We start from the raw sequence: 25665 nt of genomic DNA, 5'->3' as shown, positions 1-25665 counted from the left end.
GACTTAATTTTGAGTTATTTGGTTAGGGTTAGGGTTAGGGTTAGAGGGTTAGGGTTAGTAATTGTCAATATGTTGACCTTGGGGTTTGTTTTCCCGGAATGCAAAGGAAAGTTGGCGTGGGCAAGACGTGAATGTTAGTACATATTTTTATTTTAACACTAACAGACTACAAAAATGGAAGCAAACAAAAGGCGGAGAACAAACTTGACTAATAGAACAAAACTTGCACAAAGGCAGAAACTATGAACAATAAACAAAAACTTAGTTGGCATGGAACTATGGTAGCATGAAGACAAAACGAGGTAGCAGGGGTGTCAGAAGAAGCATGGTATAAAAGGATAATGTCACCAGGACGAACAACGGAAACAGACAGGCTTAAATAGCAGTGACATGATCAGTGAAAACAGGTGCGCGACTCAAAACGTGAAACAGGTGCGTGACATGACAGGTGAAAACTAATGGGTTGCTATGGTGACAAAACAAACAAAAGTGCACAAAGAGTCCAAAAACAAAACCGAACATGACTAAAACAAAACATGATCACACAGACATGACAGTAATGATGAATATGTTCCCCATACTAAAGTGTTACCGGCTTACTGGTTGTATAATAAGCCCATGCAGAATAAGGCATTAATAAGTACTTAATAATGACTCATTAAGAGCCAATATGTTACTAATTTGCATGTTAATAAGCAACTAATTAATGGCGAATATGTTCCCCATACTAAAGTGTTACCCAAAAAAGCTGGCACAAGTGGCAAAAAAGACTGAGAAAGTTGGGTAATGCTCATCAAACACTTATTTGGAACGTCCCACAGGTGAACAGGCTAATTGGGGACAGGTGGGTGCCATGATTGGGTATAAAAGCAGCTTCTGTGAAATGCTCAGTCATTCACAAACAAGGATGGGGCGAGGGTCACCACTTTGTGAACAAACGCGTAAACAAATTGTCGAACATTTCTCAATGAGCTATTGCAACGAATTTAGGGATTTCACCATCTACGGTCCACAATATCATCAAAAGGTTCAGGTGCATCAAAAACAGACATCAGCGTGTAAAGGATATCACCACATGGGCTCAGGAACACTTCAGACAATCACTGTCAGTAACTACAGTTTGTCGCTACATCTGTAAGTGCAAGTTAAAACTCTACTATGCAAAGCCAAAGCCATTTATCAACAACACCCAGAAACGCCGTCGGCTTCGCTGGGCCTGAGCTCATCTAAGATGGACTGATACAAAGTGGAAAAGTGTTCTGTGGTCTGACGAGTCCATATTTCAAATTGTTTTTTTGGAAACTGTGGATGTTGTGTTCTCCGGACCAAAGAGGAAAAGAACCATCCGGATTGTTATAGGCGCAAAGTTGAAAAGCCAGCATCTGTGATGGTATGGGGGTGTATTAGTGCCCAATGCATGGGTAACTTAAACATCTGTGAAGGCACCATTAATGCTGAAAAGTGCATACAGGTTTTGGAGCAACGTCTAAACTGGCCTGCCTGTAGTCCAGAACTGTCTCCCATTGAAAATGTGTGGTGCAATATGAAGTGTAAAATACCACAAGGGAGACCCCCGGACTGTTGAACAACTTAAGCTGTACATCAAGCAAGAATGGGAAAAAATTCCACCTGAAAAGCATCAAAAATTTTGTCTCCTCAGTTCCCAAATGTTTACTGAGTGTTGTTAAAAGGAAAGGCCATGTAACACAGTGGTAAACATACCCCTGTGCCAACTTTTTTGCAATGTGTTGCTTACATAAAATTTTAAGTTAATGATTATTTGCAAAAAAAATTAAGTTTTTCAGTTCGAAAATTTAATATATTGTCTTTGTAGAGAATTCAATTGAATATAAGTCATTGTATTCTGTTCTTATTTACGATTTACACAACGTGCCAACTTCACTGGTTTTGGGTTTTGTAGAACCCAAAAGATGAGACCAATTCAAAGGATACATAGCAACATGTTTATGCATTGTACATGTACAGTACACTTTACAGTAAGGGTAGTGCAATGTTCCACTTTATAAAGTGTCGTAATTTGTTTATTTAATAAATAACCATACACATTCAGGGATTTCCACTCAATCGTCCGAGCGGCACCAGCCGATTTTGTGTGGGAAAAAGTATGTGATCGCCATTGTGGATTAAAACAGTGGTACCGGTCCGTGGATCGATTGGTACTGCACAAGAAATGTAAGAAAAATATAAAAAAAATAAAACTTTTTTTTTTCAATTAAATCAACATAAAAAACACAAGATACACTTACAATTAGTGCACCAACCCAAAAAATCTCCCTCCCCCATTTACACTCATTCACACTCATTCCCACAAAAGGGTTGTTTCTTTCTGTTATTAATATTCTGGTTCCTACATTATATATCAATATATATATATATATCAATATATATCAATACAGTCTGCAGGGATACAGTCCGTAAGCACGCATGATCCATGGGACAAATTTTCAAGCAGTTACAAAAAGGTTGGGGACCACTGGATTAAAGCATTTTAGTGCTGATCACAAATGCAGATCCCCTCTGGCTGACACTGTATTTATTTTTAGTCCACCAGCTGACAAATAAGTAGCAGATAATTATGTGTCTGCTCCTCTAAGCCAGGGGTCGGCAAACCAAAATGTTGACAGAGCCATATTGGACCAAAAATACAAAAAAAAAATCTGTCTGGAGCCGCAAAAAAATAAAAGCCTTATATAAGTGTTATAATGAAGGCAAGCCTACTATCAAAGGCTGATGCAAATCTTCGTTGACAGAAATGTTGTATTTTAATTTTTAATCTACACATTTTTGCCGCATAGTAAAATGGAGGCTTCTCACATGATGAGATAACTTCTGGAAATTACTGGCTCAGAATGGTCAAAAGGTATATATGTGTGTGTCCAAGTTTAAGGAAACGGCAGGCTGTCCTCTTCTAATGGATTTATTACAATCTTTGCAAGCTGGGTAACGTTTGCTGTGGTCTGGAACAACATGGCACACAAACAACCATCAGACATGCAGCCAATATTACATACAGATATGTGCAAATATAAATTAAATACACAGAGGACATAAGTAAAGGAAATTAAATGAGCTCAAATATACCTACAAATGAGGCATAATGATGCAATATGTACATACAGCTAGCCTAAATAGCATGTTGGCATCGATTAGCTTGCAGTCGTGGATTGACCAAATATGCCTGATAAGCACTCTTGCATATCAAAAAAATCAACAAAGCTCACCTTTGTGCATTCACGCACAGCATAAAATGTTTGGTGGACAAAATGACACCAAGAAAGAGTGGCATAAAACACGTCTTTCTGTGGCAGCATCGGAGAAAGTTGTACATGTAAACAAACTACGATGAGTTCAGGGATCGCTGGAATTAGTCGGACAAAACGCTGCTTGCCAAATACTCTCATCAGTGAAGCATGTATAATATTAACAGTGGGATTTCTAACAATTATAAAAGTTTGTGTCATGTTTGTTCTCCTACAGAATATATATTAAAGCATTTTTTTATTTTTTTTTATTGATCTTTTTCCATTTTCACACATCTCTGAAAGAGCTCCAGGGAGCCACTAGGGTGGCGCTAAAGAGCCGTATGCGGCTCTAGAGCCGCAGGTTGCTGACCCCCTCTCTAAGCTAATAATAATCACTTCCATTCAAATTCATTTCTCCGTATCTTAAGTATGATTATTAAGTAACATTATCACTGGAGGACGAGGCTTAACATATTACGCACAGATTAAGAGAATAAGGAAGGACTTTAAATATTGTGTTGCTATTGTTTAACTGTCAATAGCACTCCCCATGAATTACTTCAAACTTTTACGTTTAATACATATGATTGGTATCGGCCAATCTCTCTCATGGATGATTGCAACTGGCAGCATAAAACCCTGATCATAAAATGCTTCTTTAAAAAAGCTGTTTTGCATTGACATTATCAGTAGCCTGTGTAGTTTTTTATTGTGCCACAATAGTGATGTCACTGTCAAAGTATGGAGATAAGGTACTACTCCAGGGGTGTCAAACGTACGGCCCGAGGGCCGGATCAGGCCCGCGGACAGGTTTTATCCGGCCCGCGGGATGACTTTGCTAGGTATAAAAATTTACCTGAAATTTTGGAATGAAAGAAACAGCTGTTCTAAATGTGTCCACTGGATGTCGCAATAGCAATTATTTGTATCTTTGCAGATGATGCTACATATGTACAAAATAAACCACATGTTAGTGCTCCAGTCGAGGAAAAGTATACAGAAATAACATCCTGTAATTTGATTTTGATATATATTTTTTTATCTTGATAGATTGAAAATTAACACCAATGACTTGACTGATGAACATTATCACATAATTTATTCAGAAAATATAAATAACGACAAATAAATTATTAACCGCAACATGTAGGTGTAAAAAAAAAACTAACAATATTATGATTTGTACATTTGCGTTTGTTCTATTTTCTAACAAATGTAAGTTATCGTGCCGTGATTTTACCAGTCCGACCCACTTGGGAGTAGATTTTTCTCCATGTGGCCCCCCCAATCTAAAATGAGTTTGACACCCCTGTACTACTCTATGGAATGTTTGCAATTAGAACACACAGTGTAAAGTATAACAGTATAAACTCGGTCTATATTTGAATTACTCAAATACAAATATTTTACCCGACTTAACCAGGGTGTGCCTTGCCTCTCGCCCAAGTGCAGCTGGGATAGGCTCCAGCACCGCCTCGACCCCTAAAAAGAGACAAGAAAATGGATGGATGGACAAATACAAACAACCTACTCAGTGGCCTAGTGGTTAGAGCAGTGGTTCTTAACCTTGTTGGAGGTACCGAACCCCACCAGTTGCATATGCGCATTCACCGAACCCGAACCGTAATCATAAAATGATGTTATTATAGTAAAGAAATACTAATAAAGATATATTTTACAAACGGAAAGTTACAGGAATGGACACATGATTCCATGTTTACATCTCATTGTGCAACATGTGAATGTTTTAGTGGGAACTAAATGCGATATCAGAGAGAAGGGGTACACATTATTTCCAAAGCAGGACCCCCACCCAGACATAAAATACTAGTACACAGCTGATGAAAAACAATATGTTATAGTCATTGTAAGTGGGCCAAAACACTTATATTAGAAAATAATATCATGTAAAATGACCGCTGTCATTTGATTATAATAATAAAACATTGAACTTGTTATTTAGTCAGGTTTGGGACAGGTGTGCTGCAGGTGTGACCACAGTGCATGTGCACGTCTGACGTCGCTCACGTGTGCTCCACCGAATGCTCAAGGAGTTTTTGCGTTTGCTCACACATATTGAAAATTAGAGGGAACATTGTTTGGGGGTATCCATAATACGCCAACAGGGAGAAGTTTTTGTTTACACAATGAGTCGGGCGTGTCTTGACCTCCGCGGCGGAGGCTCTGCCGAACCCCTGAGGCCGACTCACCGAACCCTTAAGGTTCGATCGAACCCAGGTTAAGAAGGGTTAGAGTGTCCGTCCTGAGATCGGTAGGTTGTGAGTTCAAACCCCGGCCGAGTCATACCAAAGACTATAAAAATGGGACCCATTACCTCCCTGCTTGGCAATCAGCATCAAGGGTTGGTATTGGGGGTTAAATCACCAAAAATGATTCCTGGGCGCGGCCACCGCTGCTGCCCACTGCTCCCCTCACCTCCCAGGGGGTGATCAAGGGTGATGGGTCAAATGCAGAGAATAATTTCGCCACACCTAGTGTGTGTGTGACAATCATTGGTACTTTAACTTTAACTTTTAAATTGTTTCTTCCAGTGACGTGCAGTCACTAGAGGCAGGTGAGGCCCCGCCTCACCTGCCATCATGGAAAGAAAAAAAATTTAAAAAGAAAAAAAAATAATTAAATTGTTATATGTATCCAGTGATTATACTATAAAGTTATTTTCCATTTAACTTCACCAGTTTTAGTTTATTTGTATTCAAAATCGCTGAATTTTCACATTTGCCATTCAAATATTGAGAAGAGACGGTGCGGTGATCAGCAGCCAGTTGAGGCATGTCACTGCGTTGTGCCTCAACATGGATTGCGGACTCGGCTAACTGCTGGCCTGCTGTGCAGCGAGACCGTATTGCTATATGAACTATATTATACATTTCCATAGTTTAGTTAGCTGAGGTATATAATGTACAGTGTATTTTGTCAACAACTGTATGTGTGTAAAGTATTTCTTGTGCTGAGATATCATAAAACTGCTGCGAAGACGCACTGGTTGAGGCTCGCAGTAATACCGCCTCCTGGTGGTAGAGAATGCACCCCCGGCGTAGAATGCACCCCCTGACGTGAGTGTTATATCAACTAAAGCCCACACTTAAACTTTCCACGTGCAAGATTGAATCTATTTTAAAAAAGTCATTTAATAAGAAGCCAAAAAGTGCAAAAAACAATAATGTTCGTGTTGGAGGAGTTGTGAAAGACATGGCCACAACATTAGGTACACCTGCAGACTGCAGCACGGATTTCATATTTCATTCATTCACAACTCCTCCAACACGAACATTATTGTTTTTGCACTTTTTGGCTTCTTATTGAGCTGCTGCATTTTTTGGTTGGGTTGTTAATTTATTTTGAGTAATACAATAGTACATTTCTAAAAGGGGAGAAATGTAATATAGTGATCTATGTTTGACTGTTGCCATCTCCTGGTTAATGTTGGCTATAGCGTACCGGGGTTACTTTTTGGTTGGCCAACGATTTACGTGATGTTGCGCACCTGACGTCAAGTGTGTTGAGTCTGTTCTGAAGTCTACAGTAAAGAGACGTACTTCATCACCTCGCCTGGTTATTGCCTCCAACCCAATATATTACATAAAGGTAAGACCATAATAACGTTTTTTTAAATTAAATGTGCTTTTTTGTGTGCTACAGTTTGTATGTGTAAAGTTAAAGTTAAGTTAAAGTACCAATGATTGTCACACACACACTAGGTGTAATGAAATGTGTCCTCTGCATTTGACCCATCTCTTGATCACCCCCTGGGAGGTGAGGGGAGCAGTGGGCAGCAGTGGCGCCGCGCCCGGGAATCATTTTTGGTGATTTAACCCCCAATTCCAACCCTTGATGCTGAGTGCCAAGCAGGGAAGAATGCTGGTATGAGCTTTTAAACATAACCCGTTAACTGCTGCCAATCAAATGGTGAATAAGATACTCTTTAGGGTTCATATGTTTGTAAATCTGACTGTGATGAAGTCAGTGCCTCACCCGCCATGAACCTCACCGCACGTCACTGGTTCCTTCTTAAAAACAACGAGTGAGTCTTTTGTAAGGAACGGCTCCTCAAGATCTGGCTCCCTTCGCGGGGCCATGAATCCCGTCTCTACTCTTGACTATTCCAAAGAAAGAGTCGTTTTCTCGCCCGACTCCCTCGTGAAACCAACTCAGCAAGACAATCAGTTCAGCTGAGGTCATTAGAGACAACGGCTGCGGCGTTTTAGCAAATCTCAATTATTCCTCCTTTTTGTTTTGTCTTCAGGGAGCCTGGGAAAGCCCATTATTATTGTTTATTAGTGCCATTTGTGTTTTATCTCATCTGTGGTCATCTTTCCCGCTCGTGCCGCAGTTTGAGTCGAGGCAATTATCCAAATTTCTTAACTAATTAGTCTGCAGCTTCTCAGTGGGAATATAACAGTTTTCAAGGATGACTAACAATAGATGGCAATCTGTGGAACATTAGCGAAGGTTCCATCACTACGAGAGCTAGTAATTGGAATATCTGCAGCTCGAGTGGCCACGTTTTGTTGAATACAGCAGAAAGCGCCTATTCACTATAATGTTTTTGTCTCGGCTCATGCAGAGGTCACCAGTCATTCGATTAAAGTGGAACATCGCGCTAGTCATCTATGTGAGAAAACTTTTGTTCCTCCTCTGCTTTAACATTTTTTTTTTCTCTCTGAAGAGTCACTGGCTCACAAAGGTGGCTCACAAAGTGGCGACCTTGTAATCTTGTGCGCAGGCGGAATATGTGGGCCATAGAGGACAATTGCAGGATATGTCCACTTTCAAAGTCCATGCTGTTTGCACACTTGTTATATATATATATACACTTTAAAGTATATATATATATATATATATATATATATATATATATATATATATATATATATATATATATATATATATATATATATATATATTTTAAGGCTGGCAAAGTTAGCACGTTAATGCATGCAACACAAAATGAATGGATTAATCATGTATACCAGGGGTCCCCAAACTTTTTCATTCAGGGGCCGCATTGGGTTAAAACAATTTGGCGGGGGGGTTGTATATATACACTACCGTTCAAAAGTTTGGGGTCACCCAAACAATTTTGTGGAATAGCCTTCATTTCTAAGAACAAGAATAGACTGTCGAGTTTCAGATGAAAGTTCTCTTTTTCTGGCCATTTTGAGCGTTTAATTGACCCCACAAATGTGATGCTCCAGAAACTCAATCTGCTCAAAGGAAGGTCAGTTGTGTAGCTTCTGTAACGAGCTAAACTGTTTTCAGATGTGTGAACATGATTGCACAAGGGTTTTCTAATCATCAATTAGCCTTCTGAGCCAATGAGCAAACACATTGTACCATTAGAACACTGGAGTGATAGTTGCTGGAAATGGGCCTCTATACACCTATGTAGATATTGCACCAAAAACCAGACATTTGCAGCTAGAATAGTCATTTACCACATTAGCAATGTATAGAGTGTATTTCTTTAAAGTTAAGACTAGTTTGAAGTTATCTTCATTGAAAAGTACAGTGCTTTTCCTTAAAAAATAAGGACATTTCAATGTGACCCCAAACTTTTGAACGGTAGTGTATATATATATATATATATATATATATATATATATATATATATATATATATATATATATATATATACAGTATATATATATATATATATATATATATATATATATATATATATATATATATATATATATATATATATATATATACAGTATATACTATATATATATATATATATATATATATATATATATATATATATATATATATATATATATATATATATATTTCCACCCCTCTATGCTAAATAGTCCCTTAAAAGATCTCTGAGAAAAACAAATCTTCAAAAGCGGAGTGTAAAGCGAATAAACATAGTGATGGGAGCCAAAATCACTGGGAGCGGGACTAAAGTCACTGGGAGCGGGGCAAAGAAAAACTGTGCCGTCTGGTCCCTAATTAATTGGCCGGAACGTACAGTTACGTACGGGGGGAGTAGACGGCACAGACCACAAGGGGGCGTAATTAAGCTCTATGATTTATTATATATATATAAACTATATATATATATATATATGTATAATAACAACCAATAATAATATAATGGATTCGATTTTAGATTTTATATCGCGCTTTTCTATCGTTAGATACTCAAAGCGCTCACAGAAAAGTGGGAACCCATCATTCATTCACACCTGGTGGTGGTAAGCTACATTTGTAGCCACAGCTGCCCTGGGGTAGACTGACGGAAGCGAGGCTGCCAGTTTGTGCCTGCGGCCCCTCCGACCACCACCTATCATTCATTCATCATTCATTCACCAGTGTGAGCGGCACCGGGGGCAAGGGTGAAGTGTCCTGCCCAAGGACACAACGGCAGCGATTTGGATGTCAAGAGGCGGGGAGCGAACTTGCAACCCTCAGGTTTCTGGCACGACGGCTCTACCCACTACGCCATACCGCCCTACAGAGTGTAGTGTGACTAAGTCTAAAAGGGGTGTATGGTGTGTGACTATGTGTTGGAATTAACTGTCGAGTGTTACCGTAAATGTTGCGCGAGAGGCGAAAGTCCTGGAGGGGAAAGGCAAGCTCAAATGTCCGTGAGACAGGCAGGTTGTAGCGGGATATTGCGAGGCGTCAACAGGTCCGTGTCCAAGCGAGGGGTCAAGGATCGAAGGAGGCAGTCCGGAATCCAGTGGGAAGTCGAGACACACAGCTCGATCACGGGAGACAGGGGAAGCACTGCGGGAAACACAAAGGACATAAGACGCGGGGAAGTCACAGAGAGAGCAAGTACGCAGGAGGGAAGACAGAGACAGGATGCTTACTACGAGGAGTGAACTACGTTCCGGCACTGGATCTTTGGGTACGCTGGTCTTTATGCCGTCTGCCCTCGTCAGATTGCTTGCAGCCGAGCAGGGGCGTGGCCGTGATGCGGGAACAGCGAGCAGAGGCTCCCGCAGTCCCGCAGAAGGCATGCGGGACTGCGCATGCGCCGTGACACCCACCCCTCTTCCTCTCACGGGAGATCCACCTATGAATAAAACCATATGAATCCCTTAAATGCACAACTTTTATTAGTTAATTACTTGGAAACAGATTTTTTTTAAAGTGGTGTGTGTTTATTTTCACGTGAATATTACCAGTGAGCACACCAGTCGGGGTCCCTTCACCCATTTTTGCAGATGTATGCATTGATCTGATCAATGACCTTTAATGCAACCTGCTCACCTTACAAGATTAGCATCTACAGTTTAGGTAAAGGTCATATGCGGTCAAGATAATTTGCGCGATGAATCTGTGTTTACACATCATTAGTGCAATAATGTTTTGTGATTAATGTTAGAATTTCACGCATTAACTTTGACAGCCCTACTTAAAAATGGAAAACATGCACATTTAAAAAAAACATTATTATAATGGAATTTTGTCACATTCTAGTTGAACCGATTAGTTTTATAAATTAACTGACAACTAAGTAATACATTTAAAAATAAGAAATATATTTCAAATTGTCATAATAAGCAACCTACTCGAGTTGTAAAGTTTTTTTTTTTATTATTTTTATTTTAAACAACATAAAAAAAGACACAAGATACGCTTACCAATAGTGCATCAACCCAAGAAAACCCTCCCTCCCCCATTCACACTCATACACACTCATTTACACAAAAGGGGCTGTCTCTTTCTGTTATTAAAAACTTCTGGTTTCTACAATATAGAATAATACAGTCTGCAAGGGATACAGTCTTTAGAGCACACATGATTGTGTGTGCTGCTGGCCCACTAACATTTTGATTTATTACTAGTTTTTATGTTATTGTTTTTGTATTGCTTTACTTTATTTTCTATCCAAGAAAAAGTTTTTTTTTTTTTTTTTTTTTTAACTTTTATTTATTTATTTATTTATTTTCATTTATTTATCTTATTTTATTCCACATAAAAAAAATTAAAAATAAAAAGTTATCAAAAAAAATAATAAATAAATAAATAAAACAAAACAAAACAAAACAAAACAAACAAAGGACCTTATCTTCACCAGACCGGGTTGTCAATGAAATCAGATTGTTCAAAAGGGTTCTTAAAACCAGGTCCAGTTCAGATTACGTCCAGATCGGGCTCAGCAACACACACCTTCACCCATGTACACTAAAAACCAGGGAACACAACAGGTTGCATACAATCCACAAACAAAAATACATTTTCAAATTAAGCACCCATGTACAGTCCAGCTCACATCCAAGTCGAACTCAGCAACACATACCTTTATTTATGTACACTTAAAATAGGGAATACAACAACGGATTGCATATCATATACAAACAAAATTACATTTTCAAAATAAGCCTTTGAGGACTTCCCATCTTTTTTTATGTTTTTTGGCATCATTATCGTTTTCAACCATATAATTTTCTAAAGTTAAAAAATACTGAATAAATGTTTTAAAGAAAGAAATACCAAGTGAATATCTGTTTTTGGCCTTAAAAATAAACCTTTTACATAGTACTATAATTAAATTGACTAAATCATGACTGTCAATGAACTCTCCTAAAATAACAGAAACCACATCAAGCTTCGTAAACAAACCAATCTTTAAACACATTTTTTCAACTTCCACCCAAAACGAAGACACAATATGACAATACCAAAACAAATGTAGGGTGGATTCAGGCTCCTGACAACAAAATCGGCAATCATCTGACTCTGTCATATTCCATAATATTCCATAATTTTAACATTTTTCCCGTGGGTAGGAAGTTATAAATAATTTTAATTTGAAAATAACGATTTTGCACATCGATAGTAGTTTTGTAGATTAATTTGAATATTGTATCCCACGGCAACGGGCAGTCAAAACAGTTCTCCCATTTTCCATATGTGTTGTATGGGGCAGCCTTCAAAGATTTCTTTATTAAATAAAACTTATATATTTTTCTATTTATTTTAGTTCCTTTTTGCCAACTAGAATTTCTTATTAAGGGTTTACAAACTAATAATTTAGTAGTTCCACAATTAATTTGTTTCCATCTTTTCCCCAAGAGTTGTAATGTTTGATGCCCATAATTCCGGGTGTTCGTGAATGCAACCAAGCTTGCTGTAACAGTCATTGGTGCATGATGAGGAATTGCTGTATTGTTGTTGTGGCTACTGACTAGCTTAGCGCACAAGCAGTGTTACAAGGTGTTGGCGAGTTAAAGTTGGCAATAAAGTTGAAGAAGAGCGGCTGACTGTGTTTCTGTCGGGAGGCTACATTACTAAAAAAATACATTACTTGTACAATATTACCGCCAAGCACTGATAGCTATTTTTTTTTTTTGGTGTGGTTACTACTGCTAACGTTATTACGGAATTCTAGTGAGGAATCTTCGACTGGTGTGCTCGCTGGCAAATTATGTTTGATAATACACTGGGATTGGACTTTATATAATACCGTTACCATGTTTTCAGCAAATAAGTTGTGTCAAATATTTCCCATTTTTATAGTTCTTTTAAACTATGCAAGAATGTGATTATCTGTGATTAATCAAGATCAAAATGTGATGATTTAAAAAAAAACATAATTTGAGAGAACTGTTTTCCACTACTTGTTCTACTGCTGCTACTACCTACACTATATTGCCAAAAGTATTTGGCCACCTGCCTTGAACTTGAAGTGCCATCCCATTCCTAACCCATAGGGGTTCAATATGTCGTCGGTCCACCTTTTGTAGCTATTGCAGCTTCAACTCCTCTGGGAAGGCTGTCCACAAGGTTGCGGAGTGTGTTTATAGGAGTTTTCGACCATTCTTCTAAAAGCGCATTGGTGAGGTCACACACTGATGTTGGTCGAGAAGGCCTGGCTCTCAGTCTCAGTTATAATTCATCCCAAAGGTATTCCATCGGGTTCAGGTCAGGACTATGTGCAGGCCAGTCAAGTTCATCCACACCAGACTCTGTCATCCATGTCTTTATGGACCTTGCTTTGTGCACTGGTGCACAGTCATGTTGGAAGAGGAAGGGGCCCCCTCCAAACTGTTCCCACAAGGTTGGGAGCATGGAATTGTCCAAAATGTTTTGGTATCCTGGAGCATTCAAAGTTCCTTTCACTGGAACTAAGGGGCCAACTCCTTCAGCATCCGCTGACCACTCTCTGTAAGTTTACGCAGGCTACCACTTCGTGGCTGAGTTGCTGTTGTTCCCGAACTCTTCCATTTTCTTATAATAAAGCCGACAATTGACTTTGGAATATTTAGGAGCGAGGACATTTCATGACTGGATTTGTTGCACAGGTGGCATCCTATGACAGTTCCATGCTGGAAATCACTGAGCTCCTGAACGGCCCATTCTTTCACAAATGTTTGTAGAAACAGTCTCCATGCCTAAGTGCTTGATTTTATACACCTGTGGCCGGGCCAAGTGATTAGGACACCTGATTCTGATCATTTGGATGGGTGGCCAAATACTTTTGGCAGTATAGTGTAATTACTCCTTGCATTTTTTTTTTGTTATTTATCCCATTGTTGTCTCTCTTTCTGTGAAAATGTATTCAAAAGAACATTTGTAAGAACATGGGTCACTAATAGGCTTCTCTATTTCTGTTCTCGTTCCTTCCAAATGTATTTAATAGACTTGAGGTCAGGGCTTTCAAGGAAAATAAATAAGACTAGAAATTAGAGATGTCCGATAATATCGGCCTTAAATGCTTTAACATGTAATATCGGAAATTATCGGTAACATTTTTTTTATTATTGGTATCTGTTTTTTATTTTATTTATTTTTTTATTAAATCAACGTAAAAAACACAAGATACACTTACAATTAGTGCACCAACCCAAAAAACCTCCCTCCCCCATTCACACTCATTCACACAAAAGGGTTGTTTCTTTCTGTTATTAATATTTCTGGTTCCTACATTATATATCAATATATATCAATACAGTCTGCAAGGGATACAGTCCGTAAGCACACATGATTGTGCGTGCTGCTGGTCCACTAATAGTACTAACCTTTAACAGTTAATTTTACTCATTTTCATTAATTACTAGTTTCTATGTAACTGTTTTTATATTGTTTTACTTTCTTTTTTATTCAAGAAAATGTTTTTTAATTTATTTATCTTATTTTATTTTATTAATTAAAAAAACAACAACCTTATATTCACCATACCTGGTTGTCCAAATTAGGCATAATAATGTGTTAATTCCACGACTGTTTGTATCGGTATCGGTTGATATCGGTATCAGTAATTAAAGAGTTGGACAATATCGGAATATCGGATATCGGCAAAAAGCCATTATCGGACATCCCTACTAGAAATGCTATTTTTGTCGTCCACATTCACAGCATGACAATTCAATTCGCTATGTCGCCCTCTTGTGGCCGGAATAGACTGAGATATTAGTAGATAATTCAGTGATTATTGCCAAAAGCCTTAACCTATACATTATAATCAATACATACTCTGTACACCAAACACATCCAATCATTTCTTTATGGGCCTTTCTGTGAACCAGAAATACTTTATTAATCCCCGAGGGGAAATTAAGATTTTCGGCACAATCTCATTCAAGATCAGACAAACATTACAGGGAGACAGAACAGGATCGCTGACGGGTCTGCCAACTTCCAGCGCCCCTTACATAAAAGGTGAGAAACAGGTAAACGCTGGGGGTGAGTGAGAAAAAAAAGATATTCAGTCTAAGCCTGGACCCCTGGAGAGGTAGAAAAAAAACTAATAGTCATAGCACACATAAACATGAGTGTAAGAGGGAAACAAAGAACACAAAGGACATTAAACACATTCAAAGAGCAGAGCTGATGCAACAACAATGTAAAACAACAACAACAACCAAAACATATACATTGTGGTGGCCTCTGCGGTGTTCCACGCCATCATCTGCTGGGGTCAGGGGAGCATGGCCAGAGACAGGAGCAGACCCAACAAAGCAACCAAGAGAGCCGACTCCACCCTCGGCCGCCCACCAACTCTCGGCCAGTGTCCAGTCCGCATGGATGGGCGATGATGCGTCTAAGTCCGATACCTGCTCATTCAGCCTAAAGTATTTTCACACCGTTAGAATAATAATAATAATAATAATAATAATAATAATAAATAATGGATTAGATTTTATATCGCGCTTTTGTATTATTAGATACTCAAAGCGCTCACAGAGAAGTGGGAACCCATCAATAGAATAATCCATAATGTTCTAAAAATATCAAGAAATAAGACATGCAGTGACACCTCATCCATAGCGGGGGTTATGTTCCCCCTACCCATAGAGAAACTTCAGTGAATTAACGATGATACAGTTAGCATTTCACACCACCCGTAAAAACGCTGACATTGCTCTTAAACACTTGCCGCACGCTCAACTCTACGCATTTTTTATCTTATCGATTGTTATTATGAGTCCTCAATAGTGAATGGTGGTGATGATGAATTACCCTCCCTCGATTGGATTTGAGAACTGCATCAAGCAAAGCATCTGGGGAGATTCAATGATCCCATAATTGTGGCCTGCAGTCGCGTGGTTTCTCTCTCTTTTCTGCGACGGTAAGCATCTTCCTGTGACGCTTGGCTTCGCTGCCAGAAGCCTTAGAAGGTGCAGAACCTTTGGTTGACATTGTAGGGCTTTGAAATAAATTACGTTTTAATGAAAATTTCACAATAACACTACGCGCATAGAGATGATGACTTTGTAGGCTAACAAATGTCAATCAACGCCCAGGATGCAATTCACCATCAGCCAATTTAATCCTGAAGTGGACAAACTATTGTAGCTGCGTAACAACTAATATGCTAAAGCACGGGTGTCAAACTCAAGGCCCGGGGGCCAGATGTGGCCTGCCAGTTTCATTTTATTTGGCCTCTCGAAAGCCTGGAAATAATATGTATGAATAAAGTACTGTAACGTTTCTTACTAATTAATAAATAATAAATAAATAAATAATACTTTTCTTACTAAATGTATTATTTATTTATATTTTGGGAGAAAAAAAATATATGTACTCCATGCAAATGATGTTAACTTATATTTTGTTTAATTATGCAAAAATATATTATCAAGCATCCAAACCATTTTTTAAATATAAATAAATACTAATAATAATGATTTCAAAGCGAGTTATCCATCAAATTGTGCAATGTAAAAGTAGCAATAGATTTCAAGGTAAAATTGTGAAATTTACTGTTGTTTTTACAGCATTTTTCTCTACATGAAAAAAAAACAGTTTTTACTGTAATAAATTGTGGTGCCGTTTTGGCATTTACAGTAATACACCGAAAAATCTACAGTTCTTGATTTGCGGTAATAAAAATTAAAAAAAACTAACAAACTAGCAGCTTAGTTGCCAAAATTCTACTGTAAAATTGCAGTTTTTTTTTTATTTACAGTAAAAAAACTAATTCAAATTTTACATTAAAATTCTGGCAACTGAGCTGCCTTTTTTTTTACCATAAAAACAGCAGTACTGTTTTTCCATTTACAGTAATATACACAAAAATTTGAGGTGAAATTATTGCAACTTACTATATTTTTTTTACATTTTAGTTTAAAAAAAATCTACTAATAAAATGCATTAAAAAATTGTGTAATAATAGTACTCACTGTTAGAAGCGGCCCTCTGGGGCCAAACATAACTGCGATGTGGCCCTCAGTGAAAACGACTTTGACACCTCTGTGCTAAAGGGATGGGCGATATGGCATAATACATGTTGCGTCGCGATATATGTTGCCGTCTCCTGCGATAACGATATATATCACGATATGACGTTTGCTTTGTAAATGATAACAGAACCATTTCAGAATGTGTAACAAATTTGAGTTCTGTATGCAATAACATGTTATGTCATTACCAGTTGTATTATTATTATATATTTATTATTAGTTAATTTACGTTCTATTTACACTTCTGTTAAAATCTACTACACAGTCCCTCTCTCTGTTGTTTGGATAGTTTACACAAGTTTTGGGTGATAGTACAAATTCGGATATCGATCCATACCAAGTAGTTACAGGGGCAGTATTGGTCATACCAATGCTTATACTTAACATTTCCCAGATAATTTTTAACACAATTATAATCCAACAAAAATATAGGATGGTGGTGTAACAACCGGAAGCGACTGTCAGAAAGCGGCTTGAAGATGATCTGTAAAACATAATCTAAAAATGAAACCAAATTTCTAAGTATAATGATTGATGATAAATTGAACTGGAAATCTCACGTAAAAAATATACAACATAAAGTTGCAAGAAACACGTCAATAATGAATAAAGCAAAACATGTTCTAGACCAAAAATCACTTCATATTCTCTACTGCTCACTAGTGTTACCATATCTGAGCTACTGTGTAGAAATATGGGGAAATAACTACAAAAGTACACTTCATTCATTAACGGTGTTACAAAAAAGATCAGTTAGAATAATACATAATGTTGGATATAGAGAACATACAAATCCTTTATTTATTGAATCAAAAATACTGAAATTCCACGACATAGTGAATTTGCAAACAGCTAAAATTATGCACAAAGCAAACTATAACCTGCTACCCAAGAATATACAACAATTATTCTAAAAAAAAAGAGGAGAAATATAATCTTAGAGAAAAATGTAATTTAAAACATTTGTTTGCACGTACAACACTTAAGACTTTCAGTATATCAGTATGTGGAATTAAATTATGGAATGGATAAAGCAAAGCAATCAAACAATGTACTAATATGATCCACTTCAAGAAACTCTTCAAACTTAAAGTGTTTACAAAGTACAAAGAAGAAGAACCATCATAAACATTCTCAATTTATTTCATCCATCCATTCATTCATTCTTAAAGTAATCTTACTTATCTCATCATATGAAATATGACTTACTTCACCAATTATTATTATTACATTTTTACTATTATTTATGTATTTATTTTTACTGACGTCCCACTGGGGTGAGTTTTCCTTGCCCACTAAATAAAGATTGATTGATTGATTGATTGATTGATTGATTGTGATTTCTTATGGAGTTTATTATGAATAAATTGTGAACAGGAAGTGAACAAAAAGTTTTAGCGACTGTTATGTAAAGAAAAGGGGTAGGATTAAATAAGCTCTGCTTCTTCCTACTCCTTTTCGAACATGTTGAAAAGAGAAACTGGAAATTGTGATGTATCATGTTGTATGCTTGCATGTTCGAAATAAACTCATAACCATAACCAACCATAACCATCTATGCAACATTTTGACCAAACAACCACCATTACATGTTATGTAGACCACAAGGAAGTACTTTCAATTTAGAAAAAATAAAAAAACAACATGACTCCTTTAATGCGTCCTATAATCCGGTGCTTCTTTTATATGACAAAAAAGATTGAAAATAGACCATTCATCGGCGGTGCGCCTCATAATCTGGTGCCTCCTATGGTCCGGAAAATACGATATACATAATTCCCTTACTAGAAATAACAGGAATACAGGAAACATCACCTGTACTGTCCAGTATCCACTATTCATTCCAAAGTCCCACTGCTAAAAAGTTACTGAATCGTTTTGGATCGTATCGTTCTAAAAAATAATATCGTCCCTGAATCGTATCGGCAACCACACATGTCGAATCAGATTGTTGTTAAAAAGTTGTTGATATTTGTATCGATCGGCCCACCTCTGTTTACATTCAAGAGCTCTCGCTTCGCGATTGGCATATCCTCCTCTGCTGTCTAGTGCACCAGAGTAAGCTATTCCTTGTCCTCCTTGTAAGAAATGTAATTTATTTGCAGACTGCTGACTTAGGAGTGTCAATGTTACATTGCGTTGAGAACGTGATCTTTCGCTTGTTGTACTCAATTTTGCTGACACAGCTAAAATGGTAAATGTAAATGGTAAATGGGTTATACTTGTATAGCGCTTTTCTACCTTCAAGGTACTCAAAGCGCTTTGACACTATTTCCACATTCACACACACATTCACACACTGATTGCGGGAGCTGCCATGCAAGGCCCTAACCACGACCCATCAGGAGCAAGGGTGAAGTGTCTTGCTCAAGGACACAACGGACGTGACGAGGTTGGTAGAAGGTGGGGATCGAACCAGGAACACTCACGTCGCTGACACGGCCACTCTCCCAACCGCGCCACTGTCAGGTTCAAACGCTGATGACATCTATTAATCAGACAAGAAGCAAGGAATCATGCAGAGACAGAGTTCAATTTAGCTCATGAGGAGAACGCATGGAGCTGCACGCTTAGTCACAGTCTCGCCCTACGCTCTAAGGTTCAGCTCCCGCCTCCCTCTATTTATTCAGGAGTTCCACAGTCAACATCACTGAGGCCGCCTCTAAAAAGGAGTGGTCACATATATTATGCAAAGCAAGTCCAGGACGCACAATACGTGACGGAATGTGCTGGGGGCCTCGTGATTTCGCCTTGTCTCCGCTTCGTCTGCGTGCTGTCGTCTTATCTTCGGTGAGGTCCTTGAAGTCCTTGGCTGTTAGCGGGCTAAAACAAAGATAACATCTGCGGCTGAGGCCACCCCTCAGACAAGAAGTTTCGTCCTTGCACAGATACAAAAGTCTAACTCAAACACAATAGCTAATAACTATAGCAACGGACTTTAAGCATACTAAAGTTGTGTGACAACATATACACTACCGTTCAAAAGTTTGGGGTCACATTGAAATGTCCTTATTTTTCAATGAAGATAACTTTAAACTAGTCTTAACTTTAAAGAAATACACTCTATACATTGCTAATGTGGTAAATGACTATTCTAGCTGCAAATGTCTGGTTTTTGGTGCAATATCTACATAGGTGTATAGAGGCCCATTTCCAGCAACTATCACTCCAGTGTTCTAATGGTACAATGTGTTTGCTCATTGGCTCAGAAGACTAATTGATGATTAGAAAACCCTTGTGCAATCATGTTCACACATCTGAAAACAGTTTAGCTCGTTACAGAAGCTACAAAACTGACCTTCCTTTGAGCAGATTGAGTTTCTGGAGCATCACATTTGTGGGGTCAATTAAACGCTCAAAATGGCCAGAAAAAGAGAACTTTCATCTGAAACGCGACAGTCTATTCTTGTTCTTAGAAATGAAGGCTATTCCACAAAATTGTTTGGGTGACCCCAAACTTTTGAACGGTAGTGTATATACATGATTATTCTAACAGCCACGCCATCCCCAATAAAATGATATGAGGTTAATATTTAAAACTGTGTTGTTGGCCAAGTTTATATATTTTGTATTGTACTTCGTCGATATCGTTCAACACCAACGTGCTGCAATACCTGTACCGTATATACAATTTAAAGCTCTGCAATAAGTGATTTGTAATATGCAGAGGGATCATACATTTCCTTTTGTTAATGTAGTGTATTCCTGGTAGAAATGCTACTGCTCAGCTGACTGCGACACCATTGATCCGTCTACCTGCCAGCTCCCCGTAGGGCAGCATTTATCAGTTAATTGGGCTGCAAGCCACTTCCTGGCTCGGAGCGCGAACTGGCGACATCTCAATAAGAACTAACCGTGCTGGCATCTTTTGAAACATCCCGCATGGACTCATGTTCCCACGTCGGTGCACACTATGTGATTATGAGAAAAACCCAGAGCTACGATTGGTGTGATATCAACAGACTTATTTCTTGAACACGACTGTGATTCCAGTGCAATAAAAAGCACACATCAGCTAAGATTTGGTCGGAAGGTGGAAGACAACTTGCCACCTCATCGCAGGGCCTTACCATACTCACATTCACACACTAGGGCCAATTTAGTGTTACCAATCAACCTATCCCCAGGTGCATGTCTTTGGAGGTGGGAGCAAGCCGGAGTACCCGGAGGGAACCCACGCAGCCACGGGGAGAACATTCAAACTCCACACAGAAAGACTCCGGGGCCGAGGATCGAACACAGGACCTTCTTATTGTGAGGCACACGCACTAACCCTTGTCGCACCGTGCTGCCTATTGAGGTATACCCCCCCCCCCAAAAAAAAAAACTTCAAAATGCCATAGTGTGTAAAAGGAAGTGGCAGGAATGTTTAGGATAAACTCCATCCATCCATCCATTTTCTACCGCTAGGCCCTTTTGGGGTAGCGGGGGGTGCTGGAGCCTATCTCAGCTGCACCCATTGTAATTTTTAATTTATTTGTCAGGTTCAAACACTGATGACATCTATTAAACAAGACAAGAAGCAAAGAATCAAACAGAAACAGAATTAAATTTGGACTAAATTTTGAGGAGAGATGCGGCAACTGTACTCTCTGCACAGTTTTGCACCACGCTCTGCCGAAAAAGGTTTATGTCTCCTCCTTTATTTGGACACTATTACCGGCCGATAAATGCGTTAAAATGTAATATCGGAAATTATCGGTATCGTTTTTTTTTATTATCGGTATAGTTTTTTTTTGTTTGTTTGTTTTTTTCTTACACTCATTCACACTCATTCACACAAAAGGGTTGTTTCTTTCTGTTATTAATATTCTGGTTCCTACATTATACATCAATATATATCAATACAGTCTGCAAGGGATACAGTCCGTAAGCACACATGATTGTGTGTGCTGCTGGTCCACTAATAGTACTAACCTTTAACAGTGAATTTTACTAATTTTCATTAATTACTAGTTTCAATGTAACTGATTTTATATTGTTTTACTTTCTTTTTTTTTCAAGAAAATGTTTTTAATTTATTTATCTTGTTTTATTTTATTACTATTATTTTTTAAAGTACCTTATCTTCACCATACCTGGTTGTCCAAATTAGGCATAATAATGTGTTAATTCCACGACTGTATATATCGGTTGATATCGGTATCGGTAATTAAAGAGTTGGACAATATCGGAATATCGGATATCGGCAAAAAGCCATTATCGGACATCCCTACTTAAAAATAAAGACAACTACAGGTTGAAGAACAAGCACATTCTGAAAATGTACAAATCATAATGTTTTTTGTTTTTTTTACACTTACATGTCACATCTTTATTTGTCGTTATTTATATTTTCGGAATAAATTATGTGATAATGTTTATCAGTCATTTCTTTGGTGTTAATTTTCAATCTAATAAAATAAAAAAAATGATATCATTATCGGACATCCCTATAAATAACCTCACAAATTGATGTTCAGCTTCGCTGGCTTCATCTTTTCCGGGTGATTGTAGCTTATCAAGTAGCTTCGGTGTGCAGTCTGTTTTGGCTTGGAACACTCAAGACACTTTGTTACCTCCGCCACAGTTCATGACTTAAAAAGTTATGAACTGTTATCTCATTTTCTGCCTTCTCTTTCACTCCACGCCCCCACATTGCAGACCCGTGCTGCAAAGTGGATTATGGGTGATTATGGGTTATTTGGGGCGGTATAGCTCGGTTGGTAGAGCGGCCGTGCCAGCAACTTGAGGGTTCCAGGTTCGATCCCCGCTTCTGCCAGCCTAGTCACTGCCGTTGTGTCCTTGGGCAAGACACTTTACCCACCTGCTCCCAGTGCCACCCACACTGGTTTAAATGTAACTTAGATAATGGGGTTCATTATGTAAAAGCGCTTTGAGTCACTAGAGAAAAGCGCTATATAAATATAATTCACTTCACTTCATGGGTGATGTAGTTTACTTTCAGACCCGCAAAGTAAAAGAGTCAGAAATAAATGACACACCAACATTTCGTTTGATACCACCGCGGCATTACATCTACAAAACGGTTACATCCTTATTAACTTCCAATAGCATTCTGTGTGTATTGTTCCAGTTGCGAATATTCACCAAATGACAATGAGTTCCGTTTTATTTGATCGTCGGTTTCACGGTCGTGTTACAGGCACCGTTTGGAAACAATAAAGGTATGTAAATAAATATTTAAAAATCTTTCTGTATAAATAATTAATTTCACGGCTTATAGTCCGGTGCGGCTAATATATGGAAAATATGTCTTCTAGAATTTAGTAGGTGCGGCTTATATATCATTCCGCTCTATAGTCCGGAAAATGCGGTATAAACGTCCAACAATACAATAAATATAAGGGGTGTCAAACTTATTTTAGATCGTGGGCTACATAGAGAAAAATATATTCCCAAGTTGGCCGGACTGGTAAAATCACGGCACGATAATTTAAGAATAAAGACAACTTCAGATTGTTTTCTTTGTTTAAAAATTAATGTTGTTGTTGTTGTTTTTTACAATTGTACACAGTTAATAGTATTATATCTTTATTTGTCGTTATTTATACTTTCTGAATACATTATGTGATAATGTTCATTGGTGTTCATTTTCAATCTATCAAGATTAAAAAAATAATATCAAAATCAAATTACAGGATGTTATTTATGTAGTTTGCTCATTTTCCTTGACATCATGTGGGTTTTTTAGGTTTTTTTTACATATGTAGCATCATCTACAAAGATACAAATAATTGCTATTGCGGCATCTAGTGGACATATTTAGAACAGCAGTTTCTTTCATTCAAAAATGTTGGCTCATTTTTATACTTAGCAAATTCATCCTGCGGGCCGGATAAAACCTGTTTGCGGGCCGTACATTTGACACCCCTGATGTATATATTTAGTGCGACATAAAATAGTCCGAAATGCTAATAACGAATGTTACACAAGTTTGTATCTTATTGTTCAAACTCAGAGCAGCCATCTTTGAAGCCAACTCGTGGTGAGAACCCTCCGAGTACGGAATCTAACCTCGCGGGGTATTCCAGTTGACATCTCTGTGTAGGAACTCAGACATTCAGACTTCCCAGTGAAAAATGGAACACGCCATAACTCCCGAAGGTTCGTATTGCTGTTGAAAATTAGAATGATCGTAAGACCTTTATTGCGGTAAAGAAGTGTCAAAAGATGGAGCTAACTGTTTTAATGACATTCAAATTTTACTTAAATCAATAACGGAGCAGCATTTCCTCATCCGGAAACAACAACAAGGCTGTGAAAAACCGACTGACCGGAACTCTCTAATAACTAAAGTTCCTTGGGTGAATAATGTAAACTCACTACACCGGTTTAGCACTTTCATGGCGAGTTTACTGACAAATATAAGTAAGAACTTTACACTACTTTATATTAGAAATGGCAACAGCGGAGGATGAATGTCCCATAACAAGAAGATAGAGAAAAATAAAAAGTACGAGTTGGCACGGACTACAAAGGCGGACGCGCGCACATTTTCAGGGCATATGCAGATCCCAAATACAGATCAGCAGGAACCAGAAGGTAAAAAAAGTTGCTTTTGCATAATATTGCAAAACAAAACGCCAGATACACACACCATAATAATACTCGTATGTAGAAGCCCAGTACAATCCATCAATCAGTGTATTTGAAGAGTTTCTTGAAGTGGATCATATTAGTACATTGTTTGATTTCTTTGCTTAATCCATTCCATGATTTAATTCCACATACTGATATACTGAAAGTCTTAAGTGTTGTACGTGCGTACTAATGTTTTCAATTACATTTTTCCTTAAGATTATATTTCTCTTTTTTTTAGAAGAAGAAGAATTGTTGTACATTATAGGGTAGCAGGTTATAGTTTGCTTTGTGTATAATTTTAGCTGTTTGCAAATTCACTATGTCGTGGAATTTCAGTATTTTTGATTCAATAAATAAAGGGTTTGTATGTTCTCTATATCCAACATTATGTATTATACTAACTGATCTTTTTTGTAACACCGAGTGTACATTTGTAGTTATTTCCCCATATTTCTACACAATAACTCAGATATGGTAACACTAGTGAGCAGTAGAGAATATTTTTGGTCTAGAACAGTGGTGTCCAAAGTGCGGCCCAGGGGCCATTTGCTTACCGGCCCGCCACACATTCTGGAAATGCTGTTGCAAAAATTAAAAAAACATTTAAAAAAGTGGAATGAGGTGAAATCTAACTAGAAAAAGTTGCAATGTTGACACAAAGCTACCATGCCGGCTTTTTTTCTTTTCTTTTGTCTATCTTTCTTTTTTCTTTTTTTGCCATTGCTCAAAAAAAAAAAAAAAAATCAATGTTATAATGAATTATTGACCTATTCAAGGCTCCAATTATTTCAAATATTTCACTTTAAAATGTTTTATGTGGGAAATATTGCATATATTGTGTGGTTGCCATACAAAACATCAACATTTTGTTTGACAAAAGAGCATAAAACAAACAAAATAATAGTTTAAACGTAAAATGGACAGATATATCTGAAGTTGAGCTCGTAACTTAAGTGTTGAAAGTTAAAAAAACAAACTAATAAAAATGTATCACTTTCTGAGTGGGGCACCTTTTGGATCCCAAATATATTTAATGGGATTTTATTTATCTTTTCACTGTCATTACTCAAAAATAATAATTAATTAAAATCAATGGTGTCCTGCATTATTGATCTTTTTAAGGCTCTAATTACTTCACATCAAACATT

General features: G+C 37.7%; 1 protein-coding gene across 5 annotated transcripts in view; it reads left to right on the top strand.

Moving 5' to 3' along the window:
- The window catches only part of LOC133659064 (neural cell adhesion molecule 2-like), an 831315-nt gene that overhangs the window by 246436 nt on the left and 559214 nt on the right, over positions 1-25665 (top strand). The window lies entirely within an intron of this gene.

Source organism: Entelurus aequoreus, linkage group LG01 (genome assembly GCF_033978785.1).
Source record: "Entelurus aequoreus isolate RoL-2023_Sb linkage group LG01, RoL_Eaeq_v1.1, whole genome shotgun sequence".
Taxonomy (NCBI): Eukaryota; Metazoa; Chordata; class Actinopteri; order Syngnathiformes; family Syngnathidae; genus Entelurus; species Entelurus aequoreus.
This window is presented reverse-complemented; position numbering and strand designations above follow the sequence as displayed.